Raw genomic sequence first — 13,528 nt, forward strand, 5'->3', positions numbered from 1 at the left:
AAGGCAACTCCAACTCATAAGCAACATTGCCAACCTTTCTCAAAATCAAGTAGGGAGTAACATACCGGGGAATAAGCTTCCCCATTTTACAAAATTGCATCACTCCCTTCATGGGATATACCTTTAAGAATACCCAATCGCCAACAACTCTAAATCCCTACACCTTACATCCACATAGGACTTTTGATGACTTTGAGCGGCTTTCAATCTAACATGAATCACCTTCACCTTCTCTAAGGCTTGGTGAACTAAATCAGGGCCAAACAACTTACCATCACCAACTTCATACCATCCAATAGTAGAATGACATCTCCAACCATACAATGCCTTAAAAGGTGCCATACCAATAATCGAATGGTAACTATTGTTATAAGTGAATTCAATCAAAGCCAAGGGGTCATAACAAATACCACCATAATCAATCACATAAGTATGCAACATATCTTCTAATGTTGGGATGGTACTCTCTTCTTGTTCATCTATTTGTCAGTGGAAAGAAGTACTAAGGAACACCTTAGTCCCCAAACCTTTTTGGAATGACTTCAAAAAGTGAGATGAAAATGGAGTACTATGATACGAAATAACAGAAACTAAAGCACCATGTAAATTTACAATCTCCACAAGATACAACTTAGCATAATCCTCTGCCGAATAATTATTCCTCACTGGTAGGAAGTGAGCATACTTGGTCATTCTATCCATAATGACCCAAATGGAATCACATTGATTTCCAGATGAAGGAAGACCAGTAATGAAATCCATATTAATTCCCTCCCATTTCTATTTGGGCAAGGGAATCTTTTGGTACAAGCCCTCGAGCCTTATGTTCTTAACTTTCACTTGTTAACACACCATACACTTGGCCACATAACTAGGCATATCTCATTTCATGTTAGTCCACCAATAGAACTATCGAAGATCATATTACATCTTAGTTGAGCCAGGATGAATAGCATACCAAGATTTATGAGCCTCGACCATAATCCTCTTCCTCAATCCATCGACATCGGGAACACATAGCCTACCTTGGTACCTCAAGAGACATCACCACCAATCACAAAGTCAACCACCTTTTGTTGACACATATTTCAATTGATCTTCATAAAATTGGGATCCAACACTTGTTTTTCTTTATCTCAACAACAAGAGACAATTGTGATATCGAATACAGAAATATACCACTATCCTCAGAGCCCGTTAGGTAAACTCTAAGATTGGCCAAACAGTGAATGTCCTTGACCAATTCCCACTTATTCTCATCCACATGGATAAACTTCCCATAGACAATCTACTAAGAGCATCGGCAACTATATTAGCTTTACCCAGATGGTAATGAAGACTCATATCATAGTCTTTTAACAACTCAAGACACCTCATTTAAGTGAGATTCAATTTTTTTTAAGTAAATACACACTGAAGACTTATGATTGGAAAAGATGTCAACATGAACTCTATAGAGATAATGTTAACCACTACTAATAAATCTAAGTCATGAGTAGGGTAGTTCTTCGTATGAACTTTTAATTTCCTAGAAGTATAGGCCACCACCCTACCATGTTGCATCAATACAAAACCTATCCTAATACAAGAATCATCACAATACACTATGAAGCTATCATTACCCTTGGGAAAGGTCAGAACCAAAGACAAAGTCAATTTGTCCTTCAACTTATTCAATGGGGTGGCTATAGTTTAAAACTTTCCATAAATCTCCTATAGTAACTGGCTAGACCCAAGAAACTCCAAATATCTATTGGAGTCATATGTCTAGGCAACTTCTTAACTGCTGCAACCTTTTAAGGATCTACCATTATTCCGTCACTAGATATAACATGATTGAGAAAGGCTAGAGCTTTCAACCAAAGCTCACACTTAAAGAACTTGGCATATAAATGATGATTTCTCAAAGTTTGCAATACAACACAGAGGTGATCGACATAATCTCCCTCACTCTTAGAATAGACCAAGATATCATCAATGAAGACAATGAGAAATAAATCTAAGAACAGACGGAAAACCTTATTCATCAAATCCATGAACGGCACTAGGGCATTGGTCAACCCAAAGGATATGACAAGAAACTCATAGTAACCATACCGGGTTCTAAATGCAGTCTTAGGGATGTCCACTTCCCTAATCTTAAGTTGATGATAATCCAATCTAAGATCAATCTTAGAGAAACACTTTGCTCCTTGAAGTTTATTAAACAAGTCATCGATCTTAGGAAGAGGATATTTGTTCTTCATTGTAACCTTGTTCAACTGATGATAATCAATGCACATATGAAAGAAAGCATCTTTCTTGTGCACAAACAACACGGGAGCACCCCAAAGAGACAAACTAGGACAAATAAAACCTTTATCTAAGAGGTCTTTCAATTGCTCCTTAAGCTCTTTCAGCTTTGCCAGAGCTATTTTATAAGAAGGGAAAGAAATTGGATGAGTGTCCAGAATAAGATAGATCCCAAAATCAATTTCCCTAGAAGGAAAAATACTAGGGAGATCATAAGGGAAAACCTTGGTAAACTCATTAACCACGGGAATGGATTCTGGAGAAGAAATTTTTGAGTTAGAATCTTTAACTCAGACCAAATTATACAAACACCTCTTTGAGATCAACTTTTGGGCTTTAAGATATGAAATGAGCTTCCTCTTATGGACTAAAGAACTCCCTTACCATACAATGACTGGCTTATTAGGGAATTTAAGCATGAACCTATTATTTGACAATCCCAGTAAGCATAATATGAATGTAACCAATCCATCCCCTAAATAACATCAAAATCAACCATGTCAAACTCTATCTAGTCTACAAAAGTTTCTCTACCACATACCCCCTATAGACCCTTTTAACAACCATTGAGTCTTATACTGGGGTAGAAATATCAAAAGGGACTAACAGGCTCTCAGGACCAAATATAGGATGCATAGCCACAAATAGGGTCACATAAGAAAGAGTGGACCCTGGATCAAGCAAGAAATACATATCACGGGAGAAAATTTTCAACATACCTGTGACAATATTGGGAGATTCCTCAGAGTCCGGCGAGTACCAAGTACATACAAAAAATTTTAGCCAGTGTTGGTACCAAAAATAGAAGCACAAGGAAAAATAGCACCCTTCGGTATAGGAGTAGATAAAGTATCAATAGGGGCCCTGTTGGCCCAAGAAGCTCTAAATAGGGGCACTTTTCCTGTATATGCTCAATCTTACCACATCTATAACATCTGTTCTACCCCTTCTCAAACTGACCATGATAAGGCTGACCACTGAATCTACAAGGTGGGTATGATAGAGTCGACTAAGCCCGACCAATCAGAGATTAGGCACCCAATGCCCGGACCCCTCTACTCAATTGAGATTGGTGATCACCCAATGACTTCGGTATAGAGCACTATTCTAGGATAAAGATCCTAAACTTCCTAACTTTTTTCTTGGCTACTTGCCACCGCCTCTACCACTTTTCTCTAAGGGCCTAAATTTCTTTCGTTGCCTTTTCTTAAACCCAACTTGCTTCTTTTTCTCTTCCTCCACTTGTTTCATGTATACAACCAATCTAGAAATATCCATATTTTTAATTAATAAAGAATCCTTTCTCTCAAGCACCAACTCATGGCATAATCCTAAAACAAACTTATGTATTCCAGCCCTCTTGCTAGAAACCACCTCGGGACCATACCTTGAAAACTGATGAAGTCTCAAAGCATACTCTTGAACAAAAATCGTCCCTTACTTCAAGTACACTGACTCTTCCACTTTTGCTTTCCTCAACTCTTTAGGAAAGAAGCAGTCCAAGAAAGTCTTAGAGAAATCTTCCCATACGGCAAAAATAGCATCCACGCCTCTAGACAACTCCCACCCTTAATATTATTAGTACGCTACATCATTCAATTGATAGGATGCAAAATCGACGGCCTCAACCTCTAAAGCATGCATAATTTGGAAAATCCTCTCAATTTTATCAACGAAGCCTTGACGATGATCCTCAAACTTCATACCCGTGAACATAGGAGGGTTCAACCTCATCTATTGGCCAACTCTTGTGGTCTCAGAAAAGTAGTAGCTAGAGCACTAAACTCTAATTGAGTGTCTACCAATTAAGTCAAACGGTTTATAGAGCGACAAAACTCAGCATTAGTTTCATCCCCATATGGTAACTGAGTAGGAATTTCACTCTTATAAGCAGGGATAATGGGGACTAGTGGATCTCCATGAGTATAGTCAGATATTATAGCCCTAGCTGCATGAGTATAGTCAGATATTATAGCCCTAGCTCAGGTATGGACCCGAGAACTTTGACAAGCTCCATCCATAAGGCCTTCAGTCTGGACAAAAGAGTTTGCTTGTGCATCAGATCTCCATGGAGGAATGATCTGAAATATAAGCTAATAGAAATCAGAGAAATCCAAGACCTTAGACTTTATAGCTTGAGATTAGAATACAATGAAGGGAAACATTCCTAAATGTCCCATAGCCCCTATTTTATAAGTATGGCGTGCTTCATACCTATAAAAGAGACATTACTTGACATGTCATTGTGGACACCCAACTGAACATGAACCTGAGCTCCGATACCAACTTGACATGACCCAAAATTAGGCCATGTTATATTGGGCATATCAAGCCCGACAAAGACCAAAGACTACCCTGCTAATCTAATATAATCATCCTATCAATCCACAAGAATCGAGATGCACTCTGAATATAAGTCAAGATAATGGAACAAAACTAATAATCATAACTTAGATAATGTTTAAACATTTTATTTACATCAATATACCACCAACATAGCCAAGTCCACAGTCATGCACAAGCCCTCTTCAAAATCCCAAATTAATATACATATATATATATGTATGTACGTATGTACATATATATGTCAGGACATGCCCTCGACAATATCTAAAACCACGTCCAAGACAAGTCTATGACATAAACTAAAGACTATGAAATGTAAAACTTTCAAAGTATGGAAGCTCACCACTTTAATGTCAATTATACGATCCGCTCGAACTCCTGTCACTGTGCAGGAAGAGAAGAAGAAGCTCTTACCCCTATGTCGCATGGGGACATAGCATCCAAAGATAGTTAGAGGTTGGAGAGCTAACATGTAACTCAAAAAAAGGATAAAATAGCATCATTATTTAAAACCAAGTAATTACATCATATTTAACCATATTTATATTAATAATCATACATGTAGATCTATATCAACCCATAGCATGTATAGAAAGGAAACAAGACATAGCCAACATTCATGAAACACTCAACCTTGAGACATGAGGTGGAAAACTCTGACCTTCGACACCTATAAATTCGAACATTTCTTATTAGCTGAAGGACTTTAGCTGTATTCACTTTTACTAGATAATGGACTCTAAGCACATACCCCTTCATTAGGCATGGGACTCTAACCTCATGGTTTTTTACTAGGCATGGGACTCAAACCTCATACACTTTCATTAGGCAAGTGACTTTAACCTCAATACATATTTGATATGGGACTCTAACCCCAAGCCAGCATATTACGCAAGGGACTCTAACCATAAACCACTTCATTAGGCAAGGGACTCTAACCTCTAGTCGTCTAGTTAGGTAATGGACTTTAACCTCAAGTTGTTGCAACTATCTGTTAATATTGAGACTCTAACCCTTTGCCCATAGATGATCATCCATTTAATTCAATTCTTAGGGAATTAAACCCACTTATCCAATTCAATAAAAATATAGGACCACAAGGTCTTCATGTAAGCATTTATCAATCAAAAACTTCTAATAGGTCAATGCCTTAATTCAATTCATTATTTAATTCAATGTATTGACACCAAGACCTATATAAGCCATTCATTCCTTATTAAAAATCTTATACCGTGCTTTAGTTCAAATTCAATTTCATGTTTAGGGAATTTAACTCGGTTTTAGCCATAAACCAACATGGTCATAAATTAACTAATTATATGGCTAAAAATATCTTTTAAATACCATTTATGGACCATTTATACTCATTGGGCCATTTCCCTAGTTCAAAACATCATCAAGATATGACTTTAGGTATTTCAGTTAGACATTTTCACAAACACTTTTTGTGTATGCCATTACCAAGGCAAAAAATAATGTAGAAATCATCAATATTAGGGTTACTCAAGACGCATTTTATAAACCAAAAATAAAAAGTACCCACATGTGCAAATCATCACCAATATTGTGTATAATCATAAGTTTAAAGAAGAGTCGGTATTCCTCATAAATGGACATCAAAACCCTTAACATTTGATTTCAAAAATAATGGTTTACAAATCATAATTCATGTTTAAAAAAAATGATATTTTAGTTATTATCAAAGGAAATTTTCATGCCTCAATACTAGTTGATCCACCAAAAAGTTTGATTCTCCCTTACCTTTAGATGAACACCCCTTGGAGCCCTAGTCTCCAAATCTTCAAGATATTTTTGAAAGAGTACTTAGGAGGCTTTGATCTTGACAATGAGAGTTTAGGAGGTCAAAATGCCCTATATAATGATGGTACTTAAGGATTTTTGTGTGGGAAATATCCATAAAGCCCTTGACTTAAAAGTTAGAAATAAACACGCAGGGGGCTACTTTTTATTTACTCAACCGTACCCTAGGGAACGAATAGTACCCTAAGTCATACTCTAGGCTTTGCCAAGGACCCATACATTGTCCAAGGTATATTTTACACAACATAGACTCATATTCAAGGGCACGATTGGTACCCTAAATTGTACCCTATCCCGTACCCAAAATAGTCTACTTTAGATCTAACTCAACACTCCATACAACTAGGTAATATATGAGTCGGACCCTAATGTATGACTATAGCGAGGCTAACTTATACCTAGAATAGTGTGCAACCCCCACCACACTACCTAGGATATGAGAGGTGGTCACCAAGATGTATCCAAAGGGTATGACTAGTACCTTAGTTGTACCTAGTCTAGAATCCTTAAACTAAGGGAATTTTCTAAGGGTCAAAAACCTAGGAGTTTCACACAAAACCTCCATTAAAACATCAAGATTCCATCTCCCCCAATATTGAATACCTTGATATTTTCCTGAACCACATGATCCTTAATATGCAAAAGTATGGGATGCAAAGCCCGTTTCTCCTTCACCTTTGATCCAACAGATGATTTTACCACTTCCTAAATAATAACTCCCCATTCTTAGAGTCCAAGAGATGAACTCCCAAGTTAGCTAATGTTTGAATGTCCTTTACCAGTCCTCTTTTCTCCTTATCAATATGGGATAAAATCTCCATAGCCAACATACAAAGAGCATCAACAGTAACATTACTTTTACCTTGATGGTACTGAAGGCTTATGTCATAATTCTTAAGTAGTTCAAGCCCTTTTCTCTGCTTGATATTTAACTCCTTCTGCATAAACACATACTACAAGCTCTTATGATCTAAATAAATATCTACATGCACCCCATAAAAATAATGGTGCTAGATTTTTAAAGCAAAATCCAGAGCCGCCAACTCTAAGTTATGAGTCAAATAATTACTCTCATGAAACTTTAACTGTCTAGATGCATAAGCCACAACCTTACCATGCTATATAAAATACAATTAAGTCCCACATGGGAAACATAACACTACATAACAAACCCATTAGTAACTTTGGGTAGAGTTAAAACTAGCGCAAAAGTCAACTTATCATTGAACTTCTAAAAGCTACCCCACAAGCACCAGAGCATGGAAACTTAACTTATTTTGAGTTGACCATCAACAAAGCAACAATAGATGAGAAACTTTCTAGAAAACCTCCTATACCTAGCTAAGCCCAAGAAGCTTCTAATGTCTGTTATAGTCGTGGGTCTAGGACATTTCTTAACTACCTCAAATTTATGTGGATCTACCTTGATCAACTAACTAGAAACAATATTCCCTAGAAAGGATACAACACTTTGAAAAAATTGACAATAAAAAATTTTTGCATACAACTTCTGGTCTGTAAGAGTCTGCAATATAATTCAGAAGTGATTGGCATGATGTTCCTCACTCTAAGAGTACACCAAGATGTCATCAATTAAAACAATCACAAACATATCCAGAAACTGCCTAGAAACATGATTCATAAGATCTATGAATGCAGCCAAAGCATTAACTAACTCAAATGACATAACCAAAAACTCATAGTGACCATATCGAATTGGAAAGGAGTCTTAAGAATATCAACCTACCTATATTTCTACTTATGATAACCCAAACAAAGTCAACCTTAGAAAAACACCTAGTACCCTGAAATTGATAACAAAATCATCAATCTTAGGAAGAGGATACTTATTCTTTATTGTAACCTTATTTAACTGATGATAGTCTATCCATAGCTTTAGAGATAAATCTTTTTTCTACATAAAAAGTACATGAGCACCCCATGAAGAAATACTAGGACAAATGAAACCTTTATCAAGAAGATCTTTCAATTTCTCCATTAGATCCATTAATTCACCCAGAGCCATTCTATAAGGATGAATGGAAATAGGATGAGTATCTGATAGAAGATCAATCCCTAAGTTTATTTCCATATCTAGATGATTTTAAGGAATATCATTGAGAAATACGTAAAGAAATTTACTAACCATAGGGATAAATTGCAAAGAGGGAACTTCAAAGTTAGAATCCTTAATCTTAACTAGATGATACAAACACCCTTTTAAAATCAATTTCTATCTCTTCAATAGGAAATAGGTCTCCCTTTGGGTAGTAATGAACTCCACTCTCATTCTAATATCAATTCATTAGGAAAGTGAAATCTAACCTTTTGGCTCTTTAAATCTAGAAAAGCATAGCATGAATGAAGCCTATACTTCCCCAAGATTACATTGAAATCTGCCATATCTAACTCCATTAAATCCACTAATATCTCCCTATGAAAGATGTACACTACATAACCCGTATAGATTTTTCTAGAAAATATAGAATCACCTACTAAAGTGAAAATAGAAAAAGGGTCAAAATTATTTTTAGGACCAAAGCCAAAATGTAAAACCACATAATGGGTCACATAAGATAAGGTAGAACTTGGATAAAGAAAATAATAAACATCATGGGAAAAGAGCTGTAATATACCAATAACAATATCTAAGGATGACTTAGATTCCAGAGCAATAGTAAGTGCATAAAGATGATTCCATCTAGTGCTGGTAGCAGAAGTAGCCACCTTTTGTGCAGAAGGTAAAGATATGGAAACCGAAACCTTATTAGCTTTAGTGGAAACCATGGCTGAAGGAGAATGTCACTGGATATGACCAAGCTGACCATAATTATAACATTAATTTCTCCTCTCCTCATAATATCCATAGTGAATTTACCCACCAAAATGATAAGAAGGATAAGATGGGGCTAACTAAGCTTGCCTAGCCATACACTGGAACCATCTTCCTTAAGACCACTGCAACTACGATCACCTGAAGGCTTAGGATTAGAAAAACTATTAGATAAGTACTAGATTTATGTTAGAACCTTTAAGGATTTTAGCTTGAAATAATAATAAGTTCTGGAGTTACTATTGTTGTTTTGATTATATTTCATATGATTTTTTAGGAAAAGTCAAGATACATGAAAACCTATGAACACCATGAAAAAGGGAAAATTTTTGGTTAATTAGTTTTGAAGCAAAATATTGAAGTAATTTAGTTGACGACTTTAGTGACAAGTCATCAACCTGTTGATAACATATTAGTGGAAGTTGTCACTCATAGATAGAATGGAGATTCTGAAGAAGTCAAGTTGATGACTTGGGTTATATGTCATCAACCTGTTGAAAAGTTATAAGTGGAAGTTATCACCTAATGACCGAAAGATGATGATGAAGACTCAAGCTAGCGACTTGGTTAACAGGCTATCAATAAGTTGATAAGACATCAACCTTGTCATCAGCTATGTTGCAGAAGATTTGTATTTTGAATTTCAAATTTTGAAGGTCATGGGTATTTATTGCATCTTTTAGGCTTTCATGGAGCATCTTGAACTTATTCCAAAACAATAATTTTCATATTTGGTTACTGGATTTTGAATTAAGTTTTTGGATTATTAGTTTAGTTCTAGGAATTTCTTATTGAACTTGAAGGAGAAAAATTTTCAATTCCATCTTTTGTAAGTTAATAAGTTTGAATTATGGATCTAATTTATGCTATCTATTTCTATATGATGAGGAACTAAATCCCATAACTAGAGTTATGGGATCTATGAGTATTGTTTTTTGATTTAATTGTTGGATAAGATTCGAATGTTTTGATAATTATTTTGTCATGAATTTTTCTATTGGTTGAAAACAATAGATCTAGACTTATATTTGTTTTGTTGAATTGAGACATCAATTAAAGGAAGTGAATTATCAAGGGGGATTTGGAGAGACCAATTTTCCATCTAATGATTAATGTTGTAACAAGATTAATCAACTCAAAATAAAATCAGTGTGAATAGAGGGTATTTTCCAAGGTCAAAGGAATTAGGGAATCAATCATCTCAATAGGTTGAATAACACTTGGATAAATCATCGATAATGACAATTTGGTCTTCCTACAATTATTGAGAATCTAACACCACAACTTTTATTCAATAAAAATAAATATTTATATTGATGACAACTCTAGTTTCACTGCATCATTGATTTGAAATACTACAATATTGACTTTAAGTTGCTAGAACAAGTTGAAATATTAACAATTGATTGATTGGTAAAACCTCCCCAATCAAAGGAAACTATTAACTAGTAGTCGATTTAATCACAAATAGTCTTGATTAACACCATATTCCATTTGGGATTCTACCCCAACCTAGTTGGGTTATATATTTTTGAACGACTGCTTACTCTCTTATAAGAGAGGATTGATTTGGGTGCATCAAATTTTGGCAATGTTGTTGGGTAATACGGTTTCCAGTTAATTATAATTTTATTAATTCACTCTTAGTTAAGTTTCCTAATTTTACTTTTATTTGTTGTTTTTTGATAATTGCAGGCAAGTTATTATACATGTCATAAACTCGAAGATCAGGAGAACCATTATTACCATTCAACCCAAAACCTCAAAGAACTAGAAGCATGGTTGAACAACAAAAAACTGCAAGACTGGCCACTTTGGTAAACACTCAAGCTAACTAACAGAATATTGGAGTACCTGGGCGTGTGCTCAATAAAGATGATGAGAATTTTAGTGATGATGAGTTGGTTGATCCTGCGAATAGGCGATGTACTAATAGTGTTATACCAACAAATCAGAATCTATAAGTAAAATGTAGAATGGACCAACAGCCTGTTGTGCAATTTGCTCTTGATGGTGAGGATGATGCTGATTTGGATGAAGATGGAGCTAGAGGAGAAATCATTCCACCACCACTAGCTCTTGGCGTGAAATTCAATATCACAAGTACTATGATCCAACTTCTCAATCTAAAGGGAATTTTTGGTGGATTACTTGGTGATGATTCAAATCTACATTAGGTGAATTTCATTAATATTTTTAAGTCATTTGATAATCCTAGAGTGGGACAAAATGCTATTTGTCTGAGATTATTTTTAATATCTTTGTCTGGGGAGGCGAGTACGTGGTTGAATGAGCTAGCGCCAGATTCTATAACAAACTAGAGGCAATTGAAAGGAGCTTTCCTAGAAAGGTTCTTTCCACCTCAGATAATGTTACAGTTGAGGGATGAGACTATAAACTTTAGGCAATTGCCTAATGAAGCTCTTCATGAGACATGGGTAAAAGTCAAAAAGAAGTTGACTCAATGCCCAAATCACCAGATGATCGATGAGCATTTAATGGAAATGTTCTACAGGGCTTTGAATTTATTTACAAAACCAATTTAAGATAATATTGTAGACTTTTACTGAAACTGTAGAGATATTAGAGAAAATGACTAAGACAAATAGAGCTTGACATATCTTGGATTCTGAGGTAGCAAGCAATAGTTATCCTAGTGTGATGTCGGTTGACCAACACCGAAAAAAAAGAACATGATCAAGATATGGCTTATTTGAAGACACAGATGGAGTTACTTACAAAGCTTTGGTTTTAGCTAATGTAGATAAGGCTAAATTTGTATGGTAACATAGAAGGAGATCTTAATCTGATTATGAGAAGGAGGCAAACTATTTGAAAACCAGGGAGTTTTCGGGCAGGTGGTCAAGGAAACCAAGGTTAGGCTTTTTATGATAAGACTATTTATAGAGATTATGACCAAGGAGGCTGGAAGAATAAGAATGATAGAAGTAGATTATATGTACCACCTGGGAGCCATGACACTATTACGACTAGTTTTGGTAAGATATTGATGGAGGTTATAATGGCCAAATCCTTAAAAAGAGTGAAATCAACAAAGACTAGAGTCACAAAGATAAAAGTTGACTTGTCAATGATGAGTTAATTAGTCGACTCACATTCCACATCTATTTAGTAATAGGAGCAGTAAATGAATCAATTGTCGACAATATTCAATCAATGAAAGAGTGGCACATTGCAAAGTGATGTGGTGCAGAACCTAATAAATGATAGTTCATGTATGGCTATTACCACTAGAACTGGTAAAATATTACCAGACCCTTGTATGAGTATACCTATTTTAGGTGATAAAGTAGGGTTAGAAGGGGAAGTAGATGATAAATATCCAGTGGAGTCTATAAAGATAAAAAATGAGGAAGATCAATCTAAGATGAAGAAAACTAATGATGTTGAAAAAGACAAATGGAAGGAGGTAGAGACCACTATAACAAGAGTACAAAAAATACCTCCTCTATCTCCACATAGATTATAGAAGAAGGCAGATAAGATGAAGTTCAATATATTCATGGCTATGTGAAGCAATTAATAGTAAATGTGACTTTAGTTGAAAAACTAGAGCAGATTCTAGGATATGCTATGTTAATGAAAGACCTTGTGACAAAGAAGAGAATAGTGAGCTAAGAATTGATTGATAATCTTCACCATTGTAGTGTTGTTGCTACAAGATCTCTTGTGTATAAGAAAGGTGTCTTAGATCATTTACTTCCCTGTGTACTATAAGATCATTTAAAATTATGAAAGCCCTTTGTGATCTTTTAGATAGCATTAACCTTAGGTTATTGGCAGTTTTTAAATAGTTGTGTCTGGGAGATCCTATGCCTACCACTATACAACTTTTGATAGCTGACAGGTCAATAAAAAGATCGATGGGAATTCCTTATGATGTTCTTATTAAAGTGGCTAGATTTATATTCCCAGCTGATTTCATAATTCTAGATTGTGAATTTGATTTTTAAGTACCCATAATTTTGGGTGGACCATTTCAAGTGACTGGGAGAGTACTAATTTATTTAGAGTTCAATAAGCTAAAATTTAGGCTCAATGATGAAGAGGTTAGTTTTGATGTATGTCAATCTATGAACAAAAGAAGATGAATGTTGTTTAAGTTGATGACATTTTCTAAGAAGATGAGCGAGAAGTACCAATTGAGAAAAAGGTTCATGTGGAGACATTAGCTTTATTGTTGATGAATTTTGATAGTGAAGGAATTGATAAGTA

Source organism: Capsicum annuum, chromosome 7 (genome assembly GCF_002878395.1).
Source record: "Capsicum annuum cultivar UCD-10X-F1 chromosome 7, UCD10Xv1.1, whole genome shotgun sequence".
In the NCBI taxonomy this organism is placed as follows: Eukaryota; Viridiplantae; Streptophyta; class Magnoliopsida; order Solanales; family Solanaceae; genus Capsicum; species Capsicum annuum.